The sequence below is a fragment of the Fukomys damarensis genome, unplaced genomic scaffold (genome assembly GCF_012274545.1).
Source record: "Fukomys damarensis isolate Sample0158 unplaced genomic scaffold, DMR_v1.0_HiC HiC_scaffold_32, whole genome shotgun sequence".
NCBI classification, from domain to species: Eukaryota; Metazoa; Chordata; class Mammalia; order Rodentia; family Bathyergidae; genus Fukomys; species Fukomys damarensis.
Genome location: NW_022900944.1, coordinates 40443767 through 40460509, shown reverse-complemented (window position 1 = coordinate 40460509; position 16743 = coordinate 40443767). Strand labels below are relative to the sequence as shown.

General features: G+C 42.7%; 2 long non-coding RNA genes across 6 annotated transcripts in view; one reads left to right on the top strand and one right to left on the bottom strand.

The window, feature by feature from the left end:
* LOC117283931 overlaps window positions 1–16743 on the top strand; it is a 106212-nt gene that overhangs the window by 44520 nt on the left and 44949 nt on the right. The window lies entirely within an intron of this gene.
* The window catches only part of LOC104852034, a 32675-nt gene continuing 27420 nt past the window's right edge, over window positions 11489–16743 (bottom strand). For 2 of the 5 annotated variants that reach the window (XR_777387.1, XR_777381.1), the window contains one exon: window positions 15171–15454. This is a non-coding gene — a long non-coding RNA (uncharacterized LOC104852034). The other 3 variants (XR_777386.1, XR_777385.3, XR_777382.2) reach the window with 3 other exon arrangements.

The window sequence follows — 16743 nt, the reverse complement described above, 5'->3', positions numbered from 1 at the left end:
GTCCCCCGTCCTTACACCCCGGGACCACGGGACTGGAAAGAATGGATTGCACATGCCCTGGTTCCAGTGCTGCACCTACAGCAGGCACCGCGCACCCTTTCATGAGAGAAGGTGAGTGACAGTGGCTAACCCGGCCCTGGCCCTGGGCCACCTTGGGTGGTCTGTGATCTTCCGTCCCCAGAGTCCTGGGAAAGAACCCAAGAAAGTGGCTCTGAGTTAGAATCATTTCTTGTCAGCCTAATCCTCAGGCAGTTGTTTTGTTTGTTTGTTTCCTACTGGGGATCGAACTCGGTCCTCGTCCTTGCCAGGCAGGGGGCGGAACCACTGAGCTAGATCTCTGGCCCCGGACCCCTTCGTCTTGTTTTTGCTTTTTGCTTTCATCTGGAAATCGAGGTCCATGGGGCGAGGCGACTAGCAGGCTGACACTAGGGCCCAGGCATATCGACTCCCAGACCCACATATTTCTCGGGCTGTCATCTCTGAATGCCTTGGCAATAACGCGTTCTGTGCTACAATCTGCTCTGCTCCTGTGAAGTTGGCAGCATCTACTCTGTTAAGGAGTAGGAAGCTGAGTGTGTTGTGCAATCCTGCCCTCTGCTGCCTGCAACATGTATTGCAGCAAAGGCAGGCCCCGGAGAAATTCCCCAATAAATGAGGCTAGGCGAAATGGCCATCCTTGGCTGCCTGGGGATGTGAGGGTCTAGGAAATCTAGTGCTGGGTGGAAAGCAAATCTTCTATTAAAGGAGCAGGAGTTGAGCGGTAGAGGGACTCTACTACTGTTTCTCACAGTTTCTAATATTCTAGGATTCGCTTCTCTGCAAATCGCCACTGTCTCACCAGGTCTCAGTTCTTGGAAGGTCACAAAGAGGTATTTTGCCCGAATTCTGTTCTTTTCTGGGGTTTAATTTACTTGCTGTGATATCCCCAGAATCTAGCAGCAGTGCCCTGTACTCATGAGATGCTCAATCCTCGACTGTCGCCTTACTGGCTGAAAACTGTGGGCAGTCTCTAGGTCATGCAGATAGTTCATAGGTGAGAAGTCCTCTCTTCTCCCCCACCTTCTCCTCCCTCCCCTCCCCCATAGTACAGTTATAGAGGGAAAGTTCCCCAATATAATAAAGGCCCACAGCTAACACTGTAATCTTGGGGGGAAAAACTAAATTCCCTCCCTCCTCCTCCTCTTTCCTCTCCTTCTCTCTGTCTCTCATACAGGGATCCAACTCAGGAATGCTCTACCCCTGAGTTATGTCCCAGTCCTTTAAAGAAATCTTTTTTTTTTCCTTGGATATGGGCTCTAGGTGGGCCCGGAACTTGCTGGCCCCCTTGCCCAGCCTCTCTAGCAGCTGAACTTTGCGATGTGTGCCACTGTGCCAGTCCTTTGTATCCTTGCGTGGCCGCTGTCTTCGTTTTCTCAGCTGTGTCTGTTTCCACCAGCCCAGCGATTCATGGAATGGAAAATAAGGGCTGGGGCCTTGACATCCCGAGTGCTAAGCCTGCATTTGCCTTAAAGGTGCAGCTATTTGTATGATAACAAAGCCTACTTAGATTACGAACCCAAAATGCGTGCTTTTAAAAAAACGAGTGCGAGTGCGTGGGTTTGGGCCTGCTATTACTGGCTGTGAGGATTTGGGCCATTTGTTGAACCACTCTATGTTCCCGTTTTAGCGCCTCTTACATGGAAATGGAAATTGTTACCTATTTCGTAGTTTTATTCTGCAGAATAAGTGGACAGTGTGTCAAATTTACATGGGATCGAGGCAGATACATGGAAAATATATTCCTACGAGTCAATGTTACTCACGTGTGAATGTCACTCACATATAAACGGGAGAAGAAGGTGTAGAAAGCAGAGGAAAAGGAGGGAAGGAGACCTCACTGTGGAGAACCTGGAAAGTACAGAAAATCACCAAAGCAAACATTTCCCATTAACCTCACTACTCAGATTTAATTGCTCGATAACCTCCGAGGGTTTTTTATAGGTCATACCACTCTTTTAAAAATTGTTGTGCTTTATGACTTGCTTGCCTCACTTTTTATCGTGACTCCTCTCCCTCAACATCAGACATCTACTTTTAGAATACTGAAAGGCAGAGCACTGTCCACATGTCTGGATCCCTCTGATAGAGCTCAACAGGACCCCCTGTTTCAGAGTATCAGGTGGTTCTGAATTGTCGCATAATTTATGCAAATTAATGTTTTGTGGCACCTGCTGGCACCTAAGTCTTTGCTGTCTCAATACTTTTGTTGGGATAACTCTTTTGACAGTAGAAATGGTCAGTTAAAAGGTACAGTGGACCCTTGACTTACGAGCTCAATTGGTTCCTGAGGGCTGGTTGTAACACAGGTTGGTCCGTGGAAGGCTCAGTCTCCTCTACGCAGCCTTCAAAGTCTCTCTCCCATATACAGGCAGATCTCCGTGTCCTCAGAGAGACCCTGACCCAGGATTTCTCAATTAACCCCACACAGGAAAGGATGCTGTAATGTTCCTTCCAGAGCTCTTTGAGGGTTAAATCTGTATCTGAGACCATCTGGAAGCGCAAGCAGTTGGCATTCATTTGGGTCATAACTCAAGACTTTGGTCCTAAGTTAGAATTAAAGTTCTGGTCCTAATCCAAGTTGTTCATGTGTCAGGCTGGTCATAACTCGAGGGTCCACTGTGTAACAAGCATTTATGAGGATATTTTTCTCAGTAGCACATGTAATTCAATTCATTCATATATATATATATTGCCAAAAATATACACTAAATCTCAAAAGCTACAGAAAAGTCTTGTATCAACACTCCAAGTTCTGGGCTTCCTTGTCCTGCTTGAATCTTTCTTTTGGCCCAGTCATCTCCAGCCCCTACCATACCCTTTTGTCCTGCGGGACTCCTGAGAAGCAGCTACTCTGGAGCATTGTCTTGGTGGTGTGCAGGTAACCCTTACCAGGGGGCTCTCCAGCAAGGCGGGGGAAGCCTTATTGCTGATCTTTGTGGCATAATCATATTCAGTGTGGTCTGTTTCAGTTCTCACTGAATGGGAGCTGGGAAATTCGGGTGTACACAATTAGTGTCCAAGAGCGGCCATGATCCACCTGCAGCATGGCAATGTGGGTACCCATGGGCTGCGACCTGTTTCTGCTCTGGCCCCAAGGGCGCTGTGATGTCTAAGCGGTGAGTCCTGTGCTTCATTGTTTCCCTTCTCTAACAAGGCCCCTTGTTAGACTATTGAAAGGAACAAGTTATATTTTCAGGTGAATTTAGAAAAAGACATCTCTCCCTCTTCCCCCGCCTGCAAGTCTTTTGTGTCTAGCTGTATGGACTTTATGCTTTGTAGAGACTTTACACATGCACCCCTTTCCTAAACATTGAGAGGCAGCTTAACATATAAACGTCTAATTGTGGTAACGACTGAGATCTGCTTGTACCAAAATGAAAACAACTACTTTAAGATTGTTTTCTGTGTCCACGGCGGTGAACAGGCGAGTGTCAGTTGTCAAGAACGCTCTTTTGCTTTACTTCATTTTCAAAATTAAAGGAATCGCAAAGACAGACCCTTTGGTGTGTCCAGCTACATTTCATTTATTATTATTTTTACAAATACTTACAAAATAGCCCTGCAGGTATAAAGGTCTGTGTTGAGTGCGTGGATGGGTGTAAAGCTGTCTCATATAAAACGGCAAACATTGAGATTTTTCTGGAGCCCAGAACTGGGCTGGACAGTTTACACGTCACCTTTGTGGCACAGTCTTCGTGATGAACATGTGTGGAAATTATCTTCCCCCTCATCTTACCAGAGAAGATGCAGGTGTTTAGCATCGCCTGTATCTCAGTAATGCTCTGGGAATCTCTGAGCCCCTCTGTGACGGCCCACCCCAGCACACCCTAGATTCCATGGCTGAAATAACAGAATTTTATTTTCTCACAACGTTGGAGGCTGGATGTTCTAGATCAAGGTCTGTCATGGTCGGGCCTGGTGAGGACTCTTCCTGGCTTACAGAGGACCACCTGCTTGCTGCCTTCTCACCAGACTGAGGGTGGGAGGAGCCACGGAGAACTCTGTTAACTCTGCTCTCCCTTCTTCTTCGTATTACCCTGCCGCATTTAACTACCCTCTGGAGACTCTACCCCAACTCCAGTCACACCGAGGGCTAGGCCTCCAGAGTTGGTTATGAAGGAGCAAGAGGGAATTGGGCAGGTATGAAACTGATCCATATCATGGTTATACAACTGTATGCACTTGTCAAACCTTGCAGAAATACGCAATATAAAATATTGTAAATGTGTGTTGGATTTACATAGAGACTGGGAACTCTGTCATTCTGGGAGTCTGGTCCATGGTTGGCATCCAGGCCCCGCCCATTTGCCTCTGTTGGTGCTCCTTAGGGAGAGTCTTCAACTACAACTGATTTCTTAGGGAGAACTTGGTAAAAAATAACTTTTTTTCCCTTTCTCTTTATCTGTGTCTTTATGATTTCTGTATCTGGCAACTAGGGTTGATCCTGGGTGATTTCATTTATGATGTGTGGCCTTATATACAAAAGTGCTGTGAGATCAGTGTTATTATCCCCACTTTTCTGATTAAGAAAACATGTCTCATGATTTCCTCGAATGTCTTGCCCATGCCCGGACCTGAGTGAGGAGCAGAACAGCCTCTTGATCCTCGTATAGCCCGAGCCACAGATATTCAGTTATGGCTTCCTGCTTAGATATTGTTTCATGTTAAATGCTACTGGGGATTCCTTTAATGAATAGAAAGAAAGAGCAAAGTAAAAAAATCATAGGAAATAGGGAGATAGAGCCTTTGCAGATGGGAAAAGGACTAAGAGATGGAGGGAGGGGAAGGGAGGCGGGGGAAAGGGGTTGAAAAGAGAGCTGAGAGGTGCTGTTTGTGTGCCAGCTCCCCATGAGGGGTGTGAACATTATTTACTGTAAGCATACTAATACAAAATGAAAGTTGAGAAAAATAATTCATTGTTAAGTAGAATTTAGATGCTCTTCCATTTAAGGTGGTGTTCCATCCATCCCAATAAACCCGTCATAAGTCGAGAATATCAAAGGTTGGAAAAGTATTTAATACAACTATCCTACTGAACATCATAACTTAGCAGTACAATATTCATTGTTTACCCCTGTGGCCCTGTGGCTGCAGTTCACTCCCAGAGCCCAGTATCCTAAGAAAGTAGCAGGCAGTATATTGCTAGCCTGGGAAAAGATACAAATTTGGAATACTGTTTCTTTTGAGTGCATATTGCTTGCACCATTTAAAGTAAAAAAATCATGAATTGGTCTGTGATAAGTCAGGGACTATCAGTACTGCTTTACAGAAATCCTCACTCAGACAGAAGACCCCCTCTCATCCCTAGAGCGTGACCAACATTAACTGAAGCTTATTCCTCCAGGGTCCCCTGATTAGGGCACAAGGTGGGGTACAAGAATTAACCCAGGCCTGTCTCGGCCTAAGGGCAAAGCTGAGGAATCCAGTTTTGTCCAGAAGGACAGAGTAAACGTGGGGCCCTTGGAGACGCCTCTTGCAAAAATCTGCTGCAGTTCTCAAGCCTAACCCCAAAGCTAATTTGCTAGCCAAAAACATGTTTCCAATTACCAGTGTGTGCGTTGTCAACATCTTTTATTTGCAAAGCTCAGGCGGGACTGGAAGGTATCTTGTCTCACCCAAGAGTCTGCGGCTGGTTTCTGGAGGAGCTTGCTGAGTGTCTTCACCTTCTCCGTTATGCTGGAGGGGAAGTACTAGAAGGTGGCTGGGAGGCGCTTGGGTTAGGGTATTTGAGGAGCCTGCCTATTTAGCTGAAGCAGCACTAGAAGCCACAAGATCTTCCTTTGCTTTCTAAACCCACAAGCATCCAAAGTCTTCCATGAATATAATTCTGGAGCGTGGAAAGGAGAAGAGCTTTGTGGTCACTTTGGTACAATAATTAGAATAAACATTTATTTAGTGTTTTGTGCAACATGTACTTATGGGATTTATCAACAAATGGAATGTGGGTACTGTCGAGTTCTGAGTTAAAGGATGCAATCTTCTCCAGCCACACTTCATCATCCAAAGATCCCTGTTTGGTGTGCGTTCCAGATCTGGGCAGGACTTGTTGCCAGGATGGAGCTCTTTGATCTTCCACTATAAATCTTTACCCCAATCTGTTCTTTCCTTTCTACAGTAATAATAATAATGTAAATAATAACAGGATACAAAGGCTTATTCCCCAGTCTCTTTGAAGACTGTACATGATCATGGATTCAGGTCCATCCCATGAGATACAAGCAGAGTGGTATGTGCAACTTCTAAACCATGCTTGTAAATGGAGCATGTATGATTCTTCTCTTTCCTTCTCCTTTTTTGGGGGAAATGTGACTGAAGTTGGCTGGAGCTAGGTTGCTCTCTTGGATCCAAAGTGAGGATTCTGTGCTGTGGTCGATGCGGAAACAAAATAAAGCATCAGGATTCCTGATGAGTGTGGGATCCTCACACCAGCCCTAGACTCCTATGTGTAGGTAAAAGGAACATAAACGATCACATGCAAGTCACCCTGATGTTAATTTTCTGTCACGTTCTGTTGTTGCCTTGTGATACCTAGTGCTTAGAACAGTGCCTGGTTTACACACTTCATAGCGGGAAGACTTTATGTTGATTTGGTTTATCTTTCCAGTAACCTACAAAAGTTATTTTTATTTTATGCATTTTATAGACAAGGAAAGTTGAGTCCAAAGTTGTGTCCATCGCTTGTGGTGAGATATGGACTTGAACCTAGACTATCTGGTTTCGGGGCCTTGCTCTTGATCTCCGTGGTGCCTTGGGTGACATAAACACCATTCAGCAAAAGGAGCTGGAGTCTAGCCCAGCACACTGAGGACATTATTAGGTTGGAGCTTCTTCCCTAAGTGGATTCCTGATGAGTTGAATGAATTATCTGAGCCACGTAGATCAAATTGCCATATTATGCTTAAAAGATCAAAGTGAAGTGTATAGCCAACACTGTAGTGTTTTCTTGACCTTGTTAGGCTGGGTAATTAGTGAACTGAAATGGTGCATGGCTTCCGCACATGGAGGTTTGCTTATTTCTGAGGAATTAGGTATTGTGACAGTTCTGAAGCAGGAACAGATGAACAGGAAGTCAGGTTCTGGCCTTCTCTCAAGCTCCCAAGGGCAGGTATATTTCTGATGCTTCTGAATCTAATTTACCATTTTAACGCAAGCAGCTTACTTTCCTGTTGATAGAGTATTTTTCTTGTGTGTATTCCAGACTTTTGTATTTAGAGCTCTCTCATGAGCCTTTCTAATCAGGGGCAAGCAATCCTGAATCCAGTGAAACTGAGTGCTTCCCATTTATATCCAAGGCAACAAAGGTCTCTGTGGATTCTTGCTGTGCTGTTTATTTATTTGGTAAATTATTCACGAGGACACATTTGCTAATTGCTGACTACTAATAATGTGACTTTAGGCAAGGTACTTCATGTACATTGTCCCCAGTTTTTTGTTTTTTGCTTTTTTTTTTTTTTTTTTTTTTTTTTTTTTTTTTTTGGTACTGGGGATTGAACTCCGGTCCTTGCACTTGCAAGGCAGGCCGCCGAACAGCTGAGCTAAATCCCTGGCCCCATTGTCCCCAGTTTTGACAAAAAAATCTCAAATAGGTTAAAAGTGTTTTGTACATTGTGGAAGGTTGAAAATCATGGTTGTACTTAATTTTGTTGTTATTGTCGAGGTTCTATGTAAGCAAAGAAAAAATTAGCACAGGGTTGAAAGTATAGGGCAAATGTTCTACCTGCTTTCTCTACCTTCTATGACTAGTGTCTAATTTATTTAAATCTCAAACGAATATGTACCCAGAGCCTATTATTTTTGAGGCATTGTATTAGGTTCTGAGAATAAAATAGTTAAATTGATATGTATGTGATGCCACATTCAAGTGCTTTCCCTCCAGTCTCAACTAGCACAGTCCAATAAAAACAGGGTAGACACCATGTTTGTTATTGAGATTTTCTAGGAGCCAGGATAGGAAGTAAAAAAAAATAGAAGAAATGAACCTTTTATTATAATAAACATTTTGTTAACATATTTTGTCCTCATTATCTCTGCTCTCCTTTCAGTATATACTCAATATAATATACTGATATTTTAATGATTAAGATGTTAATATAAGATGGTTTATAAATATTTGCATTATTTTTCATACCAGGTCTTCATAATCTAGTGCAGATTTTACATGTGTAGCATGTCTCAATTCAGGTGCAAAATTTCCATCAGAAATACTTGTTTTGTTTTAGATTTTGCAAAGCCTATAACTGAAAAAGTAGATTCACATATGCAAGTTTCTTTCGTACCTTTCAAAGTCCCATTAAGGAAACCCAGTCTCTGCTTTTAAACTACAATGAAGTAAAATTACAAATCCATTTTGTCAGTAGCACCAGAGACATTGCACTGTTAAGTAGCCACAGAGGGTGCAGGTCACCATACTGAACAAAGGATATCCACAGAGGGTGGTGGCCATTAAGGTTCACAGAGATCATATTTCAGCGACAGACATGGCAAGTGTGACGGAGGAATGGTGTGCACTTCTGTGAATGTGCATGGCATGGGGCCACATCTGGCCTGGACAGAGACACTTTCCTTCAGGAGTTGATGTTTTAGGTCAGGTCTGAAGGCTAATCAGGGCTTTTCAGATGAAGAGGAGTCAAGAAGGAAGATCACATGGAAAGGTCCTGTGGTGGGAGTGACAGCAAAGTGAAGAAAGCAAGTGCTGGAATTCAAAGAAAAAGAGCAGTGGAGGTGCATAGGGTATTTGTAATTGATACTGTCCCGGTCATGCAGGGAAATCCTTACCACGACCTCAAAACACTGGGAAGTTATTGAAAGTTTTAAGCAATGGTGTCACGTGATTTGATTTGTAATTTGTAAATTATTTTGTTTTTACTTTATATATTTTCTGAGCCTTCAATCTAATATTCCGTAGGAATCACTGGTGTACTTTCAGAGTTGGTAAGTGGGAAAAAAATCCAGGTTCCATTTTAGGATTAAAGGGTTTAGCTTACAAAATAACCCAACCTTAAATAGTGGTTCCCTGCCCATTAAGAACTTGGTTTCCTTAGCCTAACGCAGTGGTGGTGAACCTGTGGCACATATCCCACAGTTGGCTGTGTAATTATCGAAAACTCTAAAAGGTTCACCCTCACTGGCCTAAACCCTCCCTCCCATCTCAGGAGCAAAGATTCCAACTTCATCACTCATGTTCAAATTCCTGGGGCCTTATGGCCTAAAAGATAGTAACAGCTATAATGCAGAATTTTATAATAGACATCATGAGATGGGTCATAACAAGGTGTGGAGCCCAATGTGGGGCCCATCGAGCTGTGGTAATCAACACTTTTCAGCTATGTGACCTTAGGCAATTGTTGAACAACTTAGTGACTCAGTTTCTCTATCAGCTAAATAAGGTGAATGATTCTTTCCTTGTGAACTAGTTGGGAAAATAGCTGACATTGCGAAGAGCGCCTGGCACCTAGTGAGCACTAACAGATGTCAGTTCAGTACTTCTCCCACCTTCCCAAACAGCTCCTGTTGTGACATTTAACAGGGCAGAGAAAGAACACTGTAATTCCCCTTTGGCTTTTTGCAAGCTCCTTAAGAGTCTATGCCTTGTGCCTAGCACTGTACCAAATGCATGGTAAGTCCCCAGAGATATGTGATGGATAGATACATAGCAAGAACTGGATACACAGAGAGGAGATGAAGGCATGTCAGGTAGGACAAATTTGTCATGAAGGAGCTGGGAAGTGAAATCAAAAGCATGATGCTCATTGTTATTGCTGCTTTTCTTTCCATCTCAAATTTTTCATCTCAAATTACACCAAAGACATTTATTTTCTTCCATCAAGATGAGGACAGAGACCAGGAATTCTGTATTAGTACATTTAAGACTTTAATATAAATCACCTGAGGATCATTTTGTAATGCAAATTCTGATTCTATAGGTTCATCAAGGGGCCTGATATTCTATATTTCTAATAAGTTTCCAAATGATGCTGCTGGCTTTAATATTCACTTGAAAAACTACTGTGCACACACACACACACACAGCCTATACAGAGATGTGTGGAAGCAACCATTGTGTCCACTGATCTTTTTATTCTCTTCTATTTAGCAATATGCATTTAAGATGTCTCTATATCTTTTTGTGAGTTACTAACTCACTTCTTTTTAATGCTGAATGGTTTTCCATAATCTGGATGTCCACTGCAGTTTATCTGTCCAAAAACTTCTCAAATTTGTCTTAGTGAAGGGCACCTTGGTTGCTTCTATGTTTTGGCAGTTGTGGAAAATGCTGTTACATCCACTAGTGTATACATTTTTATGTAGCTGTGACTTTTCAACTCCTTTGGATAAATATCAAGATGCATGAATACTAGACTGTATGGCAAGAATATATTTAGAGCTGTAGACCACCACATGTCTTCCAGAGTAGCTGTGCCATTTTGTGTTACTCGAATAACTCCAGTGAGTGAGAACTACTCCTGCTCTACTCTCACCAGCCTTTTGTATGGTTACAGCTCTGGCGTTGGCTCCCACGAATAGGGATGTAGTGGTATCTTGTTATTGTGTTTCATTGAAGCTCCCTGATGACATAGGATGTCTAGAAACTTCCTCTATTTTATTTGCCAGCTGAAAAAGTTATCTGTTAAGGTCTTTCTTCCCCATTCTAAAAATCAGATTGTTTTCTTGTCACCAAGTTGTAAGAGTTCTTTCTGTATTTTGGATAACAGCCTTCTATCGGATATATCTTTGGCAACTTCCTCCCAGTCTATGGTTTGTGTTCTCATTCTCTTGATGCTGTCTTTTGATAGCAGAAATTTTGAATTATAACCAAATCCAGCCCACTAATTATTTCTTTCATGGGTCATGTTTTTGGTGTTGCATCTAACAAATGATTGTTAAACTCAAGGGTATCTAGATTTTCCTTCTATGTTATCCTCTAGGAATTTAATCTTTTAGTATTTTTCTTTCTATCTCTGATCCATTCTGAGTCAATTTGTGTGTGTGTGAAGTGTGTAAGATTTTTTTTAAATGTAGATTTTCTGTGGCTCTGGAATCATTTGCTGAAAAGTTTTCTCCATTTGCTGTTTTTGCACCCTTGCCAAAGATCAGTTGGCCATATTTAAACGTATTCACGTATATTCAGTCTTATCTGAAGGGGCTGGAAGAGGAAGACGCTAGATGGAAAGTCAGAAGCCATAGCCCTCGTCGGTGGAGTTGGATGGTGCTTATTTTTACTCCAAGATGTGTGCTGACTCTCTGCTATTCAAATGCCATGCTTTCACAAATTCCAAAGTGATGTCACATGATAGTTGCTTTTAAATTACAAAAAAATACACAGGGCAGGCACCACACAGGCTGATGCCTTATTTTATTTATTTTTAATGCTGCTTTTGACAGAAACTCAAACAGCTCAAGGCTCAGGCAATCCTTGCGCTGCCAGCTCAACACAGATCCACTAGGGGGAGAAGTTTAGTGACCCTCTCCTGGCCAGCCTCAAGTGTGTCTTCTGAAAAGTCAGCTTCTTAAACAAAAGACTGCTCTTGAAACTGAACACCCTGGTGGCAGCTGGTCCACTGCGCTGAAGATTTTGCTGCAGCCTGAGTGGAGAAATAAACGAGCCACAGAGGTGAGGGAGAAGGGCGTGGCAAAGAGGAGTGGGCAGCAAAACAAACTCCAAGATTGTAGGGTCCTTTAGGAGACCGCGCTGGGCTCCTGGGGTCGCCCACCTCACAGCCAGGCAGGGCTGGACATGTGTTTGCGTAGCACTCAGACATACGAGGCCTTCACCAAGCCCCTGAAGGCTTTTAGCAGCCAGGTGTGATCTTAACGTGTGTGCTACTCCTGCATAGAAACCCTGGCTAAGATGGCTGTGAGCCACATTTCTTTAGTTTCATTTAAACCGAGTCACTGAACAAAATAAACATATCTGAAAAAAAAAAAAAAAAGCAAAGGGCTATTATAGCACCGGAAAACAAAGTCCATTTGCTATAAATAGAAAGCATGTGTAAAAATAAATCCAACAAAGTCATCACAATATTACTAAATTCTGGCCAGAGACCATGGTGGCCTCCTGAAGGTTTTGAGCCTGAAACCTGATCCCAAGTAAACAAGCGGATTAGCAACTGCCAAGTGCTAGAAAGAGGTGGTAGAGTTGTTGTCCTCAGAAAGAGGTGTTTTTTTGTTTTCTTTTTCTTGACAAAATAATGGAGAGGGCTGAGAAAGAACAGCTTTCTCTCTGTGTGACCCAGGGTTATTTAATGTCTTGCCGGTGCACAGCTATTCATCCTGTAATTGACCTAAAATCGCCTAATATACCATGCCTAGGGCACCTGTAAAGCTTGAGTTAAATCATCTTTACATCAGAGCTATGGAAACCTCAGCTGCTAGAAAGTTCTCCTTCTGGTGCCAGGGAGAGGGAAGCTAGCTGCTCAAGTGCTTCAAGAGGATGGAAGCCACTCATCTACCCCAAAAGCTGTGTGGTCAGAAATCACTGAGCAGATAAATTAGAACTTCAGAGCAGCCCACCGTCTGCCTAGCAGACACATATCTCTTATTCGAATGTATCTCGTCAAAGCCATTGAGCCAGTTTCCAACAGCCTGGTTCTCTCCCCTTTCCCCATACCTCAAATTCAATTTGCCACTGTGCCTTGCAGTGTTTTGCAGCCTGTGCTGTACCCTGAATGACGATGCCTTAAACCCTCAGCTATCGTGCCGTTTGTTGCCTGAGCATCGTCGATGTCTCCTTGCCTCTGACTTCGCTCTCTATTCATCATCTTCCATGCTGAGAAAAAGATACTTCGGTAGCATTGCGTGTGTTTCACTGTGGTGCCCCTCTAATTAAGGAGGCTTAAGTAACTTGTCCAAGGACCTGCGAGTTGTAAATAGCAGAGCTAAGATTCAGATTCAGTTGTCTTACTCTAGAGGCCATCATTTATGACTGAATCTCCTTGCCCATGACAGAAGTTAAAATGCTGACCTTTTGCAGGGAGACATATTATAGGCATTAAGAACCTCAAAATGTTCAACATTTACCAGAGGTAAAACTGGTTGTTAATCCAACCAATCGGTAGTCACTGAGCATTCAATAAATCTGGACTCTTTCAGCCGAAGTGATAGATATAAAACTCAAATGGGCTCAAATCCTGTTTCACATCCCTAGCAATATACTGAGAGTAAAAATTTGGAAGATAAGACCAGCTTCTGGTGTGGCTGAATCCAACACTAGGTCTCTAGAATTTAGCCCTTGGCTCTGTGGCTTTCTGCGTTGTTCACATCTGTATTGTTCCTTTCTTGGACTGCTCTTCCCTTAGTGGTAACAAGATGACTGGCAGGAACTCCCTAACACCAGCAACCACAGAGACTACTTCCTTGGTTGTACTTGTAGATGGTTTAGGACTGAATCTCATTGGCCCAACATGTGTCATGTGGCAATCATGGACCAATCATTGCTGCCAAGGGATGTATCTAGATCATATGCCCACTGTTGAAATAGGGTGAACCTCATCTGAAGCTGGAGGAGGGCGTACTAGTAGTTAGCAGAAAAGATTAAAGACAAGTGGGCGCTAGATGATGGCCCAGTAAACAAATGCTATTGCATCCGCTGTGTGTTTATAACTGATTTTATTTTTCATGGGATGAAGAGATGTTTAAAGCTTGTTTTCCTCTCAAAGACCTAGTAAATGAGTATGAGATAGGAAAAAACAGTTTACAAGAGATATGAAATGACTAGAGAACAAATGAGAAATGTTATCTCTATTTCTTTAAGAGAGGCATCCTAGAGAAGGAAAAGGCAGACCCTTGCTGCAGAAAAGATTTTGGTAAGTGGCCAAAGAGACATCACAGAAGCAATTAAAGCTGCTTATCAATTGATAATCAGCAATGGCTCAGTTCTGTGTCTCGGAATCATCTGTCAACTCTTCACTACAACTCTTCCGTGGAAGTTTTCCTTGGGAGGGGGGGAATGTGGGCTGGAGAAAACAGTGGTACCTTTGGAACTCACAAGACAGAGGTATTTGCGCTACTTCTGGATACGAAAGGCAGGAACAGGTAGTTTGGAGCCTGAAACTGGGATTTCTCACACACTGAGAAGCATCATTAGAAACCATCAAAATGATTCAATTGGTGAAATATGGGGCACTCACTTATGATCAAATGACCTCCAGCTTCAGAATCCCCTGAATGTTTAATAAAGCTACAGCCTCCTTTTGAATCAGAAGCCAGACAAGACCTAGAAATGTGCCTTTCCAGATAGTCTCCCCAGGTTAGGTACATTTGATTTTGAGGACCAATGGCTTGCAAAGTACTGGGATAGAATATTGCAATTTGAGCTTCTGCTCAGTATCTCTCCTACTCCCCTGCCTTAAGCTACCCTTTCTATCTAATTGCTTTTATATAAGGGTGGCCTATTTCAAAACCATGCAAATGGGTCAATGTTTGGGTTGCAGCTTATGGTAGAGATATTTAAAGTGGATGTATGATGGTGGTTGATTGGTAGAAAAAAGTACTTGGGTTTTTAGTTTCCACCGTCACAAGCCCTGCTTCTGCATTTCAAAGTAGTAATTCTGAGCCTCTGTGTTTCATGGATAGTTTTAGGGCATTTGTGCTTTTGTAGTCTAGGTTTCAAACTTTGCGCTAATATACCCATATATGTGAATTTTAGGTGGACACTTCTGTGGCTTTGTGAGTATCTCAAGGTGGCTTCTAATCCTGCGAGCATCAAAGCTGGTGCCTTGGAATTGCATTCTTAGGGTCGAAGCTCTTGCACTAAGATGGCTTAGGAAAGACTTGGATGGAATAGGCTTCTTGTCTCATCTGGTAGTGAACTGGAACTCCACAGCCGTCAACCACCCAGCACCTTTCCTGTGCCTTGAGATTATAGAAATATGAAAGGAATTTGTTTTGCTTAGTAAATTTGAGTAACTCGAGCTGTGTAGTTAGGTGGAAAAGAATCTATCAAACAGTCCTGTGCCCTGTGGCATGGACAATATTTCTTCAACTCAGTTGCCCTCCCCAGTTGGAATCACAGCTACCCTAATACCATGGGCGGTCCAGGAAGTGGTATGCCTGATTTTAGAAACCCAAACACATCACTGGGGTGATCTTTAATAGAAGTCTTCGTTGAACAATGATTTTTTACCCCAGAATGTGATCACAGCTGTTTTATTTTAGCTCATGTAGCAATTCAAGCAATTAAGTCCATATTACTCTGTGGCTATTTATTTTCACGAAGTAGTTCTCTGTGTACTGTCATGAAAGAATTCTTTGAGACTTGCAAAGTTAAAACAGAATGTAGACTCCCACCCCCATGTTCTAAAACAGACACATCTGCCTCTGCCAGTGGCTTTTCCTGTGTCGACATCTCACAAGGATGTCAACTTGCTGTCTTGTAGGGTCAGGTGCCCCTGGCAAAATGGGATTGATTATCCAGGACCTATAGAATAAGTGTTATGGTCAATCAAAATGTATCAGAAGAATGAGCTAATGTTCTCATCTAATATTATTAACAGTTAAAGCACCTGTTTCCTGGTTATGATATTGTATACAGAAAAAAGATTGTCTTTCATTCATTCATTCATTCATTCATTCTTTCTTTATTGGTACTGGGGATCAAACTCAGGTCCTTGTGCTTGCGAGGCAGGTGGCAGAACCACTGAGCTAAATCCCGGGTCCAAAAAAAGATTGTTTTGTCTCTGATGAAGTGGCTCCCTCTCTCTCGTTGTCTTTATATACTGTGATTGCTTTATTCAATCTTTCAGCAAAAATCTGTTGAGCCCCTACTGTTTGTAACAAATGGTGACCAAGGTGAACACAGCTTTTGACTTTATTCTGTTTATATCATTTCTGAGAATACAGACAAAAAGTGAGGCAATAAAAAAGTGGATAGAAAATTAGTAGATTGTGGAATGTGTCAGGAAAGAAATAAGGAATAAATTAGGTGCTGGTATTGGGGAAGGAGGTTACTTTAGTGAAGGTACGTAACCATGGAAGACTCCTCGGAGGGTTGGCTGAGGTTTGAATTAAAAAAATGATGTTTAAAGGAGAGATTTAAATATGAGGTATGGTTGAAATATGTGGTGAATGTTTGTATTTGAGTATGTATTACAGTAAAAGATGCATTGCTATTAATCCTCTTCAAAGTACCCCCCCCCACACACACACAGTTTAAACACACTGGTGTCATCTTTCCTGCCACTCTCTGAACCGGTTCTGGAATTCTTTTGTGAGTGTCTTTTGTTGCATGTCATGACTACCTCGAGGTCCTGAATTGATTCAAAATCTTTTGTGGTCGTAAGAGCTAGAAGTCTCCCAGCACCTGGTCTGGTGAAGAAGGTGGATGAGGGAAAACCATAATGCTTTTGTGAGATCACCTTTCTGCTAGATGCCATTCAGTAGTAACACTCACCGAAGTTTTGTTCACATCTCATAAAGACACTCATCAGAGAGGATGTGAATTCATAGGAATAGGAGAAAAGGGTGTTGCAGGCAAAGGAGATTGTTCTTGCAAAGACTTGAGGGGGTGGGAAAGAGCTAGGTGTGTTTGAGGAACATGGAACATGGTGACATGAGAGTGGGGACAGAGTGAATGTTGTCGCTCCAGCCTGATTGTGGAGTGAGTATGCTCTTGAGTGTGAAATTCTGTCAGGACACTCACTTTCATCTTGCTTGCTGTTCCCTGGGGATATGCTGCTTTGGGGGGGAAGGGGGAGGGAGGGCCAGGGA